The 14,868-nt window shown below is 46.5% G+C and overlaps 1 non-coding gene and 1 pseudogene across 1 annotated transcript; one reads left to right on the top strand and one right to left on the bottom strand.

Annotated features, from left to right (window-relative positions):
• Window positions 1-567: 567 nt before the first annotated feature.
• Trnae-cuc lies at window positions 568-639 on the bottom strand. The gene has a single exon. It is a non-coding gene; the product is annotated as a tRNA-Glu (tRNA).
• Window positions 640-9,465: 8,826 nt separating this feature from the next.
• On the top strand, window positions 9,466-10,687 carry LOC116901058 (annotated as a pseudogene).
• The last annotated feature ends 4,181 nt before the right edge of the window (window positions 10,688-14,868 follow it).

Here is a 14,868-nt window from a genome sequence, read left to right as displayed (position 1 = left end):
CACCTTGTTTTTTTGAGGCAGGGTCTCTCTCTGAACCTAGAGTTCACTGATTGGTAGACTGGCTGACCAAGAAACTCACTTTGTACAGCAAGCACTTTACCCCCTGAGCCATCTCCCCTGCCCCTACAACGACATTTTGATGGTTAGAAACCAGCAATCTCTCCCACCTGTGGAGCCTCCTCACCTGCCCTGACAGTTCCTTTGAGTTGATGTCTCCTCTCCTTTCTCTTCTTGTGACCAGCTTCTCACTGGTCAGGTGATAACTCACATGTCCTCCTTCAGGAGGTCTTCCCTGACCATCCTTTCTAAAGAGGACCCTACTGGAAATGTTTATTATAGAACTTCCTTCATAGCATTAATCGCAGCCTGTGATTATGTTAACTCTTAAAGATTTATTTATTTATTTTGTATATGAGTACACTGTTGCTGTCTTCAGACACCAGAAGAGGGCATTGGATCCCATTACAGATGGTTGTGAGCCACCCTGTGGTTGCTGGGATTCGAACTCAGGACCTCTGGAAGAGCAGTCGGGGCTCTTAACCACTGAGCCAACTCTCCAGCCCCTGGTTCCCTGACCGGGAATTGAACCCGGGCTGCGGCGGTGAGAGCGTCGAATCCTAACCACTAGACAACCAGGGAATGTTAACTCTTTATCTGTTCATTTATTTATTTTTTATTTTGAGATAAAGAATCATGAGGCTCACTCTAGCCTCAAATATATTGTGTAGCTGAAGTTGGGTTTGAACTCTGATCCTCCTGTTGTGCTCTTAAGTGCTGGGACTACAGGTGTGCACCACCCACCTGAAGATTAGCCTACATCTTTATTTATGTTTCTGTCCTCTCTACCAGATTCTACATTCTTCAAGATACGAACCATTTTTTTGTTTTGTTCATTACTCTATCCCCCAAACCTAGAATAGTGCTGGCACATAGTACATAGGTAGTAAATGTTAACGCATGGCATGCATGCTGTTCACTTCTGTTTGTTTAACTTGCAGTTGTTGTTATTTGTGTATGTGTGTGCATGCATGAATGCACATGGTCGCACACTCCACAATGCTGTGTGGAGCTCGGAGAACAACTTTTAGGGGTTTCTCTTCTTCTATCGTGGGTGTGGGGATTGACTTTGTGTTGTCAGGCTTGTTCATTAAGCACTTTTGTCTACCGAGCCATCTTGCCAGCCCCATTTTATTATTTATTAGCATATAGTGGCTTACACATGATAGGTCTCATATGTTGACTGTACACATGATAAGTCTCATATTTGACTGTACACATGATAGGTCTCATATTTGACTGTACACATGATAGGTCTCATATTTGACTGTACACATGATAGGTCTCATATTTGACTGTGACTGCACACATGATGGGTCTTACTGTGGCATTTTGGTACATGCGTATCATGTACTCTATGATCCCTGTTGACTTCACAGACAGCACAAGAGCATATCTGATTGAGCCGTATTGAGCATAGTTTCTGGGGAAGTGTCTCAATCTTTAGAAGCATCTAGGGTTAGAATCTCCAGAATGCAAAGACTGCAGGCTATGAAATGTGGACTCATATACCTTGGCTAGGATAATTCCAGTGGCCTCCTCCTTTCTTCTATTCCTCTTCCTCCTTCCTCCTCTTCCTCTCTTCCTCTTCCAGTCTTCCTCCTCCTCCTTTCTGGTGAATGATTCTATCTATATCTGTGGAGTTTCGGTTGATGTTGATTGTCTACTGGACAACATCTAGAATCCCTTAGAAGACAAACCTCCGAGCACACCTGTGGGCTACCTACACTAGGCTAACTCCTGGGCGTGAGCAGGAGAGATTGTCTAGATTAGGTCGAGGTGGGAAGCTCACCTCAACTGTGGGTAGCACCATCCACGGGCTGGGGTCCGGGACTGAATGAAAAGGCACAAACCAGCTGAGCAGCTGCATTCACCACTCTCTGCTCTCTGGTGGCGGCGTGGCCTGCTGCCTCAAGCTCCTGTCACCATGGATCACCTGCGGTGATCTGTGAACCCAAACCACCCGTTCCAAGGTTGCTTTGGTCACAGCACTGAGGAAAGGGACCAATACAGGACAGGTTTTCCGGTCTCCTCCCAGCACTGGAAAGCTGACTGAACACACAGGGAGTCATTTCTGCAGTTACGTTCTGTCATGGCGTCTCATCTTTAGTGGAAATAACAGGAGCGCAGGGCTTTCGGTCTTGCGCTTTGGGTGTGTGGGGCTGGATGATTCCAGCTTGGGTAGTGCGGAGGTCCCGTGTGTTCTAGGGTGCTTGGTGGCATCTACCCACTAGATGCCAGTAGCAAACCCAGTTATGACAACCGAAAGGCCTTTAGACTCCACCAACTGTTTCCAGGTGGCAAAGTGACATCTGTCCTCACCCTTCCCTAGGAACAGCTCCAACCGTATCGGCCTTACACCATTGCTGGTGGCGTGGGTGAGACAGGCCCTGTGAGGGGCTTGTGATGACCGCTGGAATAGATTAGGGATTTAGGACGATGCATGCATAAAATTTGTTGCTGTTATTCCTATTATCACATTGAGCGCCCCGGGGGTTTGGGGTGTGTGTGTGTGCGTGCGTGTGTGTGTGTGTGTGTGTGTGTGTGTGTGTGTGTGTGTGTTTCACATGGAGAGGGTGGTGGTTATAGATGAGAGTCCAGGAGAAGCCACTCTGGTACCATCGGTGTGCAGCGGTTACCTTGTCCACACTTCTAGAGAATTCTGACGGTTCCATTTTCAGGGGATATGCAAACAAATTGTTAAACATAGCTGTCCTTGAACTTGGCAGTAGCGACGTAGGAGTATTCGCAGTCAGAGAGTTGGCAAAGGCAGTGAGCAGAGCTGTAGTTTTAGAAGCTGCCAGGCAGTGTTCTCTCTCTCTCTCTCTCTCTCTCTCTCTCTCTCTCTCTCTCTCTCTCTCTCTCTCTCCTCTCTCTCCTCTCCTCTCCTCCTCTCCTCTTCTTTTCTTTTTGAGACAGGTTCTCATGTAGCTCAGGCTGGCCATGAATTCCTGACCCTCCTGCCTCAGCCTCCGGAGTACTGGGATCACAGGTGTGCACGGCCATGCCTGGCTGATTCATGCAGGAAATAACGAGATGCCCGGGGCCGGTCTACTGACTACCGGCATGTTTTGAAACAGTGATAAACATGAAGTAGGCGTGGACATCAGCAATAGAAATTGTAAATTGTCACGCGCTTGTTGAAAGCTGACTCTGAGGACAAGACGGGCCCCCTTGTCTCAGACTCAAGCACATTTCCCTCAAGTGTCCTCGGAGAGTCCTTTTCCTGGGGCAGGCTGGCCCTCTGACCTTGTCACGGGGAGGAAGGAGGACAACAGACAGCTACGGGTATTAAAGACACTGTGCCCTTGAGAATGGCTAGAAGACAGAACATTTACAACAGGGGTTACTATTGTTTATCCCATGATATAAAAGCATCCACAGTGGGGGAGAGGAGCTGGAAGCTCATCTGTGGAGAGGACACACTGCCTGAAATCTCCCTAGTGGGAGCTCTGGCATGACTGTCTGCAGGACTACCTGGCCGTTTCTGCTGGACGCTGGATGTTTTGGTGGTTTTCTCCTCCCCTCTCCCCCCCCCTCCCCTCCCCTCCCTCCCCTCCCCCCCCTCTCCCCCCTCTCTCCCTCTCTGCTGTTTGTTATTTGTTCGTCTGCCTTTGCCTGATGCATGGTTAATAAACTCACTCATTCAGGTCCCTAAGTGTGGCTCTTAGAGGTCATTTCCAGACAGAACGAACTGGGATATAGTATCAGGATCTGTGATTTCTACTGGTAGACATATCTTGTCATGTCACAGGCACTAGTTTGCTACCCTCAGTTAGCTTTGACGGAAATGCCGAGTTTCATTTTGTGGTGCGAGAAAACATTTTAAAAGATTTATGATCCGCCCCTCCCAAAAATTCTATTAATGGACCTCAGGGAAGATTTTTGTTGTTGTTGTTGTTGTTCTGTCGGCTAGCAAGATGGCTCATCTGTTAAAGGTTCTATCCTTGTGATCTACATGGTGGAAGGAGAGAAGAAAGTCACAAGGTTTGTCTCTCTGATTTCCACACCTACCCTGAGACATGTGGGTACACACTTGCTCCTCCTCTACACTAAATAAATGAAAAAAACAAAAAGGTGATAGCTTAGTGAAAAAGAAAGATCTGGTCCTGATTCCAAGAACTTGGCAGGCTGTGAGGTAGGAGCATTGCACGTTTAAAGCCTGTCTTGGCTACAGAGTGAGTTCAAGGCCAGCCAAGGATATAGAGTGATACCTGATCTCCAGAGAGGGAGGAGGGGAGAGGAGAGGAGAGGAGAGGAGAGAGAGAGAGAGAGAGAGAGAGAGAGAGAGAGAGAGAGAGAGAGAGAGAGAAGAGAGAGAGCGCTGTTCAGTTCGGTTCATGGCACAGTGCTTGTCTAGCTTGTTTGAGGGCTGCTGGACATTTGATGTGGAGATCACACAGTCACTGCCTGGATGACAAGTCAGAAGTGACTCATGGGGATGAGTAGTTTTCTCCACTCTTAAAATTCTCACATATTGTGGTGGGAATAAAATAAAAGGATATATTGATTTATTGAGGTTCTGGGGATCACACCCAGGGCCTTGTGCATTCTAGACCAGCTCTACCATTGGGCCACACCCCCAAAGATGTGTTTAAAGTGCCGTGAGAGCAGCTCGACACCCCGCTGCTGTGCAAACTTCAGGAAGAAGGTCCAGTACATCATCTCTGAGTGTCCTCAGAACACCTAAGAACATCTCTGCCTTCGAACAGCTAAGGCTGGTGACAGACCCCGTCCCCGATGGTCCTCCCAGCTCATCTTCATTTCAGTTTGTCTGGATGAAATATTTGCAGTGTGCAGGCTGGGGCAGAATAAACAGAATTAGGATTCGCTTTGCCCAAGTTGTGTCAAGCATTCCGTACTTGTCTGCCTGATTTTCCACCCTGTCTTCAGCTGTTAGAAAATGTTTTCTTCCTCTTCCTTTGAGACAGGAGGCCATGGGTCCCATTGGAGATGGGACATCGTATTCTCCTCCCGTTACCTTCCCCAAGGCGCAGCAAGCGAGGAACCACATTCCTTCTCTCTCTCTCCCTTAGCCTGGAAGTGTCATTATTCCCTGGCATAGGACATTTTTCCAGCTCATTAGAATCTAGAGCTAAGATAAAGGAGGGCAGAGCCATTAGGTAGCAATTTATATGTAAATGCGTGGGTTACCAAAGAGGGAGCTTTGGCTCTTGTTCCTCAGCAAACAGTCAAGTTGAGACCTTCTTCTGGAAAGCTTGAATCAGCGACTTCAGTCCACACAGGGGCTCTGGAAAGCTCAAGCTGCCTCTGCCAACTCTGAGGTGGATCTCCTTGACTCCACCCAAAAGGAGACCGCACTAGTTTGTCCAGGATTTTACAGCAAAAATATCCCGTGAGAAGTAACTTAAGAAAGAGTATATTTGGGCTCATAGTTCCAGGGTGCCATTGATTCTAGAAGGTTGGGGAGTAAGGGTGGGATGGGTGGGAGATGGAGGTAGGCGTTGGGAGGGGCTTGAGGGAACTTTACACCTCAGGCAGGAGACAGAGAGTGATGAATGCTGCTTGGTCGCTTCACTTTCTTTTTGTTCAGCTCAGGACCCCAGCCCTAGACTGTTGTCTCTCTGGTTAAGATGGGTCTTCTTACCCTAATTAAACCCAATCTAAACAATCCTTCACAGGCGTGGCCTGGGTCAGCCTCATCTAGACAGCTCCTCATAGATGTGCGGGCGGCCTGTCTCGTGGGTGAGTCTAGCCTGTCGGGTTGATAATATTAAGCGCCACAGTGTCTGATGCCCAAGGTTGCACAGTGAATAATGTGAAAGGCCAGGACTTAAGGCCCATCGGTGACCCCATTCCAGTCCTTGGCCACTTTCTGGGATGTGGCCCACAAAAGGAAAAGGAGGGAGCCCTCAGCCCAAGCCACAACCTCACTCTTCCTTTCTTCTTCCTTAAGAAAGTTTCTTTTGGGGCTGGAGAGATGGCTCAGTGGTTAAGAACATTGACTGCCCTTCCAGAGGTCCTGAGTTCAAATCCCAGCAACCACATGGTGGCTCACAACCATCTGTAATGGGATCCGATGTCCTCTTCTGGTGTGTCTGAAGACAGGGACAGTGTACTCACATACATTAAATAAATAAATCTTAAAAAAAGTAAAGTTAAAAAAAAGAAAGTTTCTAGTCAGTTCAGGATGGTGAAAGGCAGTTTCCTTGCCTTAATCTCCAGAGAGTCTTTTCCCTGACCAGGATGACTGCGTTCCTTAGTTTTCTGTTGCTTTAATAAAATACCACGATGTAAGGCAACCCAAGGAAGCATTCGTTTTGGCTGTGGTTTCAGAGGGATGGTGGTAGAAGCAGGAAGCTCAGGGACCTCACTTCCCCACCTCATGTGTGTGTGTGCGTGAATGTGCATGTGTATGCGCCTGTGTGTATGCATCTGTGTGCATGAGTGCGTGTGTGTATGCCATCTGTGTGCATATGTATGTGTGTATGTGCATCTGTGTATATGCATCTTTATGTGTCTGTATGTGTGTGTGTATGCATCTGTGTGAATATGTATATGTGTGTGTGCATCTGTGTGTATGCATCTATGTGTGTCTATATCTGTGTGTATGTGCATCTATGTGTGTGCATATCTGTGTGTCAAGGATTAGTGCAAGTGCGAAGGCATGTATTGTATTTTCTGGAGTTGGTTCTCTCTTTCACCTTCATGCGGGTTCTGGGGCTTGAACTTGTATTGTTAAGCCTGGTGAAGCCAGTGCCTTTACCTGATGAGCCGTCTCACCGGTCCGTCACTTTAACTTCTGAGTGTGGTGAAGAGGAGGAGGGGAAGAGGGAGGAGGATGAGGGTCAATCCCGCTCCCGTATCAGATCTTGAATTGTCCCAGCACCATTTGTTGGGAACAGCTTATTTCTTATTGATTGATTACCTTTGTCAGAAATCCAGTCTCCCTAGGAGGCAGGGCCCGCTTCCGGGTCCTGTGCTGGTTTATCCATTTCATCTCTGAGCCCTTACTCCACTGCTGCTATGCTGTGGCCACTGCATCATCTCAGAGAATTTGTCAGATGAGGCGGCCCACAGACGCGTCCTCTCCACAGGATCGTTTTGTAGATCTGCATTTCTTGATATGTTTGAGAGATCCTACAGAACGGTTGGCGAAGTATGGCTGCAAGGCGCTAAAACCTGCAGGTGACTGGCGTCAAAAACACTGACTATTCCAGTCGACGTGCTTGGTTTGTCTCTCCATTTGTTTGTCGAGTCTTTAATTCTCTGTAATATCTTGTGGGTTTTAATGTAGTTTTTATTTTCAATAGAGGGAATGCCATTTGTGATATTTATTTCTAAGTACCGCATGGTTTCTGACAATACAATAAATGAAATTGTTTTTCTTATTTCATGTTCCAATTTTTTCACCATTAGAATATAAAATGTGATTGATTTTGGTATATTGTTATTGTAGTTACAAGTTTTCTCTTTTTATTTACGAGTTTTCAAAGAGGGTTTTAGAGCCGCCTTAAGATTTTCTATATAAACGATCATTTCATCTATGCAGAAAGACCGTTTTACTCCTAATTCGTACGCCGTTTACTTCTTTCTTCCCTTGCACCACTGGCTGAGATCTCAATGCAACGCTAAACAGAACGAGGGGAAATAGATAGCTTTGCCTTATTTCAAATTTCATCAGGAAGTTTATTTTATCTTATTTTATTTTTTTATTTTTAAAGACTTTTTATTGATCTTTTGTGAGTTTCACATCATGCGCCCCAGTCCTGTTCATCTCCCTGTCCCCTCCTATCTGCCCTCCAACCTCCCCTTTAAAAGAAAATAAAAAACACACAAGCAAAACCGAAACAAAATAAACGAAACAAAACTATGCGTAGAAAACATCTCACTATGGAAGCCGTAGTGTGTCCCAGTGTGTCCCACGATGCACCGCTCTGTCCACACATCTTCACTTGCAAATGTTCATTGTAATGAGTCATTGGTCTGGTTCGAGACCTCTGGCTTCTGTGACACCATCAGTACTGGATCATTACCTGGCCTCCAGCATCGATCGCTAGGCTACCCAGTGCCATCCTTGGCAAGGGGCAGGGTCAGCTCTCTTTCTCTCATGTCCTTGGGCCTGGCTTACCCTTTCCCACACCTCCAGAGCCAACTCCACCGTGCCGCCCAGTCTCCTAAGACCCAGTCTCCCAAGTGCTTCAGCCAGTGAGGGGCTGGGCCAGCTCTCCTTCTGTCACACCCTTTGAGGCTGCTTCACCAGTGCCTTTGCCGTCAGGGCCAGCTCCACTCTGTCACCCTGGTGAGGTTGAGGGTCCATTCTCCTGAATCTACCAGTGAGGGGCAGTGAGGGGCAGGGATAGCTCTCCTGTCTTGAGGCCAGCTCTCCCAACTACTGCAGGTGTTCGGGGGTGATGGGGGATGGGGGAGGGCAGAGCATTACCCCCCTCCCACTCCACTTCATGGCAGGTGAGTGATGGGGTGGCTCACCCAGCCCCTACCACAAGGACCCATTGTGCTGCTCAGGCAATGCAGGACCTGCTCCTCTGAGTGCTGTCGCTGGTGCGGGGCAGGGACAGATCGACTGTTCTCATGACCCCGAGGCCTGCTCTCTGGACTGCCTCAGGTGGTGAGGGGTGAGGGATCAGGGCAGGAAAAGTTTTGATATTTCACTCCTGAGTATAACGTTAACTGCCACCTTTCGATGATGTCATTAACCAGACCAAGAACGTTGTCTTTTAATTTAGACTCGGTGGAAGTTTCTCTTCCTCTTTTTGAGATGAGTCTTATTATTTTCCTCGGGCTAGCTTTCAAATTCCCCAGGCTCAAGCAGTCCTCCTGCCTCAGCCTTCTAAGTAGCTGGGAGAATGGTTGCTGTAAACTAATCCACGAGAGAAAATTACAGGCCACCATGAAAATGAGGTCAAATAAGAGTCCTTTGTTTAAGGCAGAGGCCACGAACAGGCTCCTGTCACAAAGAACTCTTAATACTGAATCTCAGGGATACAGCATTTGCAAATGAACGCCCTGATGACATCGTCTTCAGGCGTAGCTCAGGGGAATCTTGCAACATGTGGCTTGGTTTTATGATTAGCAGCTGTTCTGTGCATCTGTGCAATGGTCCAGGGTCATGGAAAGTCCCCAATGTGTTAACCAGGTGGAGGTGACTGTCCAGGGGGTTTAGGGCCCTTGGAACTGGGGTGACAGGTGGTTGTAAGCCTCCTGACGTGGGTGCTGCGAATGGAACGTAGATCTCTGCAAGAGCAGTGTCAGCTCTTAGTCACTGAGAGACTGCCCTCCAGCCCCTGTTTCCTACGTCTAGTCCAGTGAGTACATGACTTTAAAAATGCCCTGATCCTAGGGACTGAATACAGGCCCTTGCATGTGCTAGGCAGACATTCTGCCACTGGGCTGCACCCCCAGATCTTCGGACTGTTAATATGGCTAATGACGTCACTTTGGCTTTGCATCAGGTAAGTCTACCTTGGATCTAACAGTATATCAGACTTGGTCATGGTGCATTTTGACTTTATATATTATTAATTTCCATTGGAAAGATTATGTGGGATTTTTTCCACTGATGTTCATAAAGAATATTGGTTTAGAATTTTTTATTTATTTATTTATTTATTTATTTATTTATTTGTTTGTTTGTTTGTTTATTTGTTTATTTATTTAGATTTATTACATATACAGCATTCTGCCTGCATGTACACGTGCATGCCAGAAGAGGGCACCAGATCTCATTATTGGCTGCTGGGAATTGAACTCAGGACCTCTGCGCGAGCAGAGAATGCTCTTAATCTCTGAGCCATCTTTCCAGCCCTCGAAATTTATATTTAAAATTTGGGGTTGGGGATTTAGTTCAGTGGTAGAGCGCTTGCCAAGGAAGCGAAAGGCCCGGGGTTCGGTCCCCAGCTCCGAAAAAAAGAAAAAAAAAAAAAAAAAAAAAAACCAAAACCAAAACAAAACAAAACAAAACAAAAACAAAACTTCAACGTTGGGCTTGTCGTCAAGACATGTTAAGTCTCATGAAATGGGTTGATAAACACTCTTCATTTTGTGAGTTTATGTGTTAACTATTTCTTAATGAAAATCATTGTTGAAATCCTCTTCGTGGGAAATTGACTCTGTTTGTGTTTATTTAAATTACTGTTCTTATAACTTTTAATAGGTATGGGGTTTTAAGTCAGGTTTTCATCACTACAGTAAGACACCTGGTCTTTCCGCCTCGGGCCGCCGTAGAGAGAGGAGACGCCGCCAGGTCTGCGCATTTGCAATAGCTGGTCGTTCGGAACTGCTCCGGTTTCTTGATCAAGAGGAACAAGCAGACGTACAGCACAGAGCCCAATAATCTGAAGGCCTGAATCTCCTTCCGCTACGACGGGCTAATCCACTGCCAGATCGTAGGAGTGGAGCCGGCAGACGATGGCAAAGGGGTCGTGGTGGTTATGAAGCGCAGATCCGTGAAAACCTCACTTCTTACGTGAGGACCTCCGTCAACAAGAACGCTCCGGCTACCCTCTGCAGCAGCAGGCACATGATCCGAAAGAACAAGTACCGCCCTGGTCTATGGATGGACGCCATCCGCAGGGCCAGTGCCATCCTTCGAAGCCAGAAGCCGGTGGTGGTGAAGAGGAAACGGACTCATCCCACCAAGAGCTCCTGAGCCCCGCACCCCAGAAGCAATGAAGAGTTTGCTGACTGGTTCAACAACAAAACAACAACAACAACAACAACAACAACAACAACAACAACAACAACAACAACATACCCGAGTGAAGCTGCTTATGAAGAAAAGAGGTTTATTTAGCTCATGGTCTGGGAGCTCGAAAGGTTTATCACAGGCTCAGAGAGGGTTACCCTTGCCTACGTGGCATCCTGGTGGATAATGATGGTAGGAACGTGTGCAAAAAGCAGATCTGATCTCTGTACAGCCAGCAGAGGGACCTGGTGTAGCTGGTCATGGGGTTGTTTGTTTGTTTTATCTGTGCTCCACCCAGGTTTTGATCACACGAATCTTGGGAGGCACACAAAAGCATATCCCACTCATGGCAGGCTCTCCTGTCTTTCTGATGTCGCTGCTCTGTGTTCTTTCTCTTTTTGGTCAGTTGAGATAGAGGTTACTTAGTTATTACAGAACTGAGACTTGAACCAAGGCTCTCTCCCAGGCTGTCAGTTCTTCACCCCAAAGCAACTGCATAAGCCTCTTTTCTCCCATTTTGAGCTGCTGCTGCTGTGTGTAGGTCCCACTAAGTTTCCCAGGCTAGCTTTACAGTCACTATTTGTGGCTTAGCTAGGCCTTGAACTTGCAATCCTCCTGCCTCAGCCTCCAGAGTAGCTAGGAGGAAAAGTTGTACCAGTAGGTCTATCAGTTATTTTTATTCATCCCTTCAAAGAACCCAACTTTGGCTTTGTAAACTTTCCCCTGTGTCTTATCTTCTATGCTGTTTCTGCCCTTGACTTAATACATTTTACTCTCTTGATTTTAGATCGGCTTGATTCTTTTTCTAGCTTTTTTGCGGTGGGATGGATGCTAGGTCACTCATTTTACGGCCGTTTTCCTTCCTAGTGTGAACGCTTACAATGTAAGTCTCTAAAAACACTGCTCTAGCTGCCTCCCACAGATTCTTGATACATTGTATCGTTACTATTCATATACGCAGCCTCAACTTTTTCCTTCAGATTTCTCTTCAGCAACTCAATGATTCTTTCCGCTTTTCATTGGTGACAGGCTTTTTGTGGTTAGGCTAAAGACCTGAGAGAAAAAAACGGCTCAAGAGAGGAAGGGCTTATTTGGCTCACGGTTCCAGAAGTGCCATCCCGGGGGTCAGCTTGGGGTTGTTTCTGAGCCATGGAGGGCAGAGCAGGACTGTGGAGGATTGAGCATGCTCACAGCATGGCTGCCAGGAAGAGATTTGTCTGGGAAGGCTCAGTCCAAAAGACCTACTTCTTTCAGCGAAAGCCCAGCTTCCGGTTTCCACTACCTCTCAAACTGGTACCACTGAGGAAGCTTGTGTCAGTGCTGGAACCCGAGCGGGGAACAGTTCATGTTTCAACACTATCCCTCAGCTGGAGAGATGGCTCAGTGGTTAAGAGCACTGACTGCTCTTCCAGAGGTCCTGAGTTCAAATCCCAGCAACCACCTGGTGGCTCACAACCATCTGTAATGGGATCTGATGCCTTCTCCTGGTGTGTCTGAGTGTACTTATATATGTAATAAATCAATAAATAAACCTTTAAACACTATCCCTGCCCCCCAACTATTTGCTATTGATTTTTGATTTAGTCCCACAGTAACCAGAACGCATTGTTCTCATTATTCCAAAGGAACTCAAGACTTTTGTGACTTAGAATATGGTCCCTCTTGATGAATGTGTCATGCGATCTCTGAAGGAAATATGCGGTTTTGCTGTTATTAGCCTGTAAGTTTATATTAGATCGAAGTGGTTTATGGCATTGTCTACTCTTCTACATCTTTAATGATTTTGTTAAATTTATTTATCTTGTCGGTCATGGAAAGAGATGCCCTACAATTTGTCGGCTTTGGTTCCTTTGATTTTGAAACTCTATTATGAGGTAGAATTAGGATTTTTTTTTGATGTCTTCCTGATTAAAACGAACTAGCTGATTATCACGAAATAGACTCATTTTAATTAATCGATCAATCAATTAATTAACTGTTTTGTGTGGAGGGGTCTGGACTGTATGGACTATGTTGGTAGTCCTCCTGCCTCAGACTCCCAAGTGGTGTGATTAATGAGCCCACCCTCCACCTCCCTGACACAAAGCTTTTCACATAGCAGAGGTTTTAAGTGAGGGGCCACTTAGGAAAAGGAAACATCTAAGACACTCGAGTGTACAGTAATAGCTGTACTTTGGTGTGTGTTTGTTTTTGAGTGTGTAACATGTACCATGGCACATGTGGAGGTCAGAGAAGAACTTCATGGAGCCCGCTGGTCCACTTTTGTGTGCTTTCTGAGGATCGGCCTTGGGTTGTGAGGCTTGAGTGGCGAGTGCCTTTACTTGGCGAGCCCTCTGACTGCTTCCCAGTCCTTCTTTCTTCCTTCCTTCCTCCCTTCCTTCCTACTCTCATGTAGTCAAAGATGGATTCAAACTCCTTCTAGCCCAGGTCGGCCTTGAACTCCCGATTCTTCTTCTTTTGCCTTACTAGTGCTGGGACGGCTGGTACACACAGACCACCAAGCCTTGGTGAGATTCATGGCCGTGGCTGCAGGTACACAACGGACCACTAAGCTTTGATTAAGTTCAGTGGCTTCTGCTATTACATTATTTGCAAATAACTCTCGTCCATCTTTTGTTTTGATCGATTTTTATTTTATGTGCAGGGGTGTTTTGTCTGTAGGTATGTCTGTGTATCCAGGGCATGCAGGACGCACAGAGGCCATCAGGTCCCCTGAGCCTGGAGTTATAGGTGGCTGTGAACCACCCTGTGGGTGCTGGGAGTTGAATGCACGAGCTCTTAAGTCCTGAGCCATCTCTAGCCCCCCTTTTTATTCAAATGCTTTTTAGTCTTTATTTTTATTTTATGGGAATGAGTGTTCTGCCTTCATGTGTGTCTGTATACCATGTGTGTGTCAGACCCCCTGGGACTGGAGTTACAGGCAGTTGTGAGTTTCTGTGTGGATTCAGGAACCGACCCCAGGACTTCTGGAAGAGCAGCCAGTGCTCTTAATCCCCGAGAGCCATCTCTCCTTCCCTTGTCTTTCTTTTCTAAAAGAATCAGACCTAGGGTGGTTTCTGAGGTATAATGGATGCAAACACAGTTTGAAAAGAAGAGAGCAGGGTTGGGATTTAGCTCAGTGGTAGAGCGCTTGCCTAGGAAGCGCAAGGCCCTGGGTTGGTCCCCAGCTCCGAAAAAAAAAAAAAAAAAAAAAAAAAAAAAAAAAAAAAGAGAGCAAAGACCACAGGCTGGAGGTGCGCGACGGACTGAAGACACGCTTTGCAGGAAATAAGGTTCCCATCCAGAGTGTGAGATTTTTCAGAGAGTGAACAGGTATACATCCGGGAAAGAACTTAGGTTAAATTTTAGAGGCACTTTTGAAGTTAAAAACATCCACTTTAACTGAGGCTCTAAAGATTATTATTATTATTATTATTGTTGTTGTTGTTATTGTGTGTGCACATGCATGTGCCCATGTGGGGATCAGAGGGGAATTTTCAAGAGTTCATTACCTCCATCCACACTGTTTCTGAGCAAGGTGTCCTGTTTCAGCTGTGCTGTGTGCTCTAGACTAGGTGGCCTCCAAGCGACCTGGTGATTCGCCTGTCTCTGTCACTCATATTGCGGGAGGAGTGCTGGGATGACAGATTGGAACCACCATATTCCTCTTTTTTTTAATTTATTCATTTATTATATTTAAGTACACTGTAGCTGTCTTCAGACACACCAGAAGAGGGCATCGGATCTCTTTACAGATGGTTGTGAGCCACCATGTGGTTGCTGGGAATTGAACTCAGGACCTCTGGAAGAGTAATCAGTGCTCTTAACCGCTGAGCCATCTCTCCAGCCCCATATTCCTCTTTTTAAGTGGGTCCCAGGGATCGAACTCTGACTGCCAGCTTTGGGCAACAAGCTGCTTTACTCCCTTAACCGACCCATTTTTTCTTTCAGATCAGTGCGAATCGAGGTGGTATTTGCCTCAAAACTATTTCGTGCCAGTTAGAATTCTGAGATGTAGAGATACAGAGATGTGTTGAAAGGTACAAAAGATTTATTGTGCAATGACATCTGTGCCAAGAAATGTGACAGCAGGGCTTGGGCAGGAGGAGCACTGCATAATGACACATTTAAAGACTACTCTTGCTCAATTGCCTGTGGAGTGCAGA

Source organism: Rattus rattus, chromosome 5 (genome assembly GCF_011064425.1).
Source record: "Rattus rattus isolate New Zealand chromosome 5, Rrattus_CSIRO_v1, whole genome shotgun sequence".
Taxonomy (NCBI): Eukaryota; Metazoa; Chordata; class Mammalia; order Rodentia; family Muridae; genus Rattus; species Rattus rattus.
This window is presented reverse-complemented; position numbering and strand designations above follow the sequence as displayed.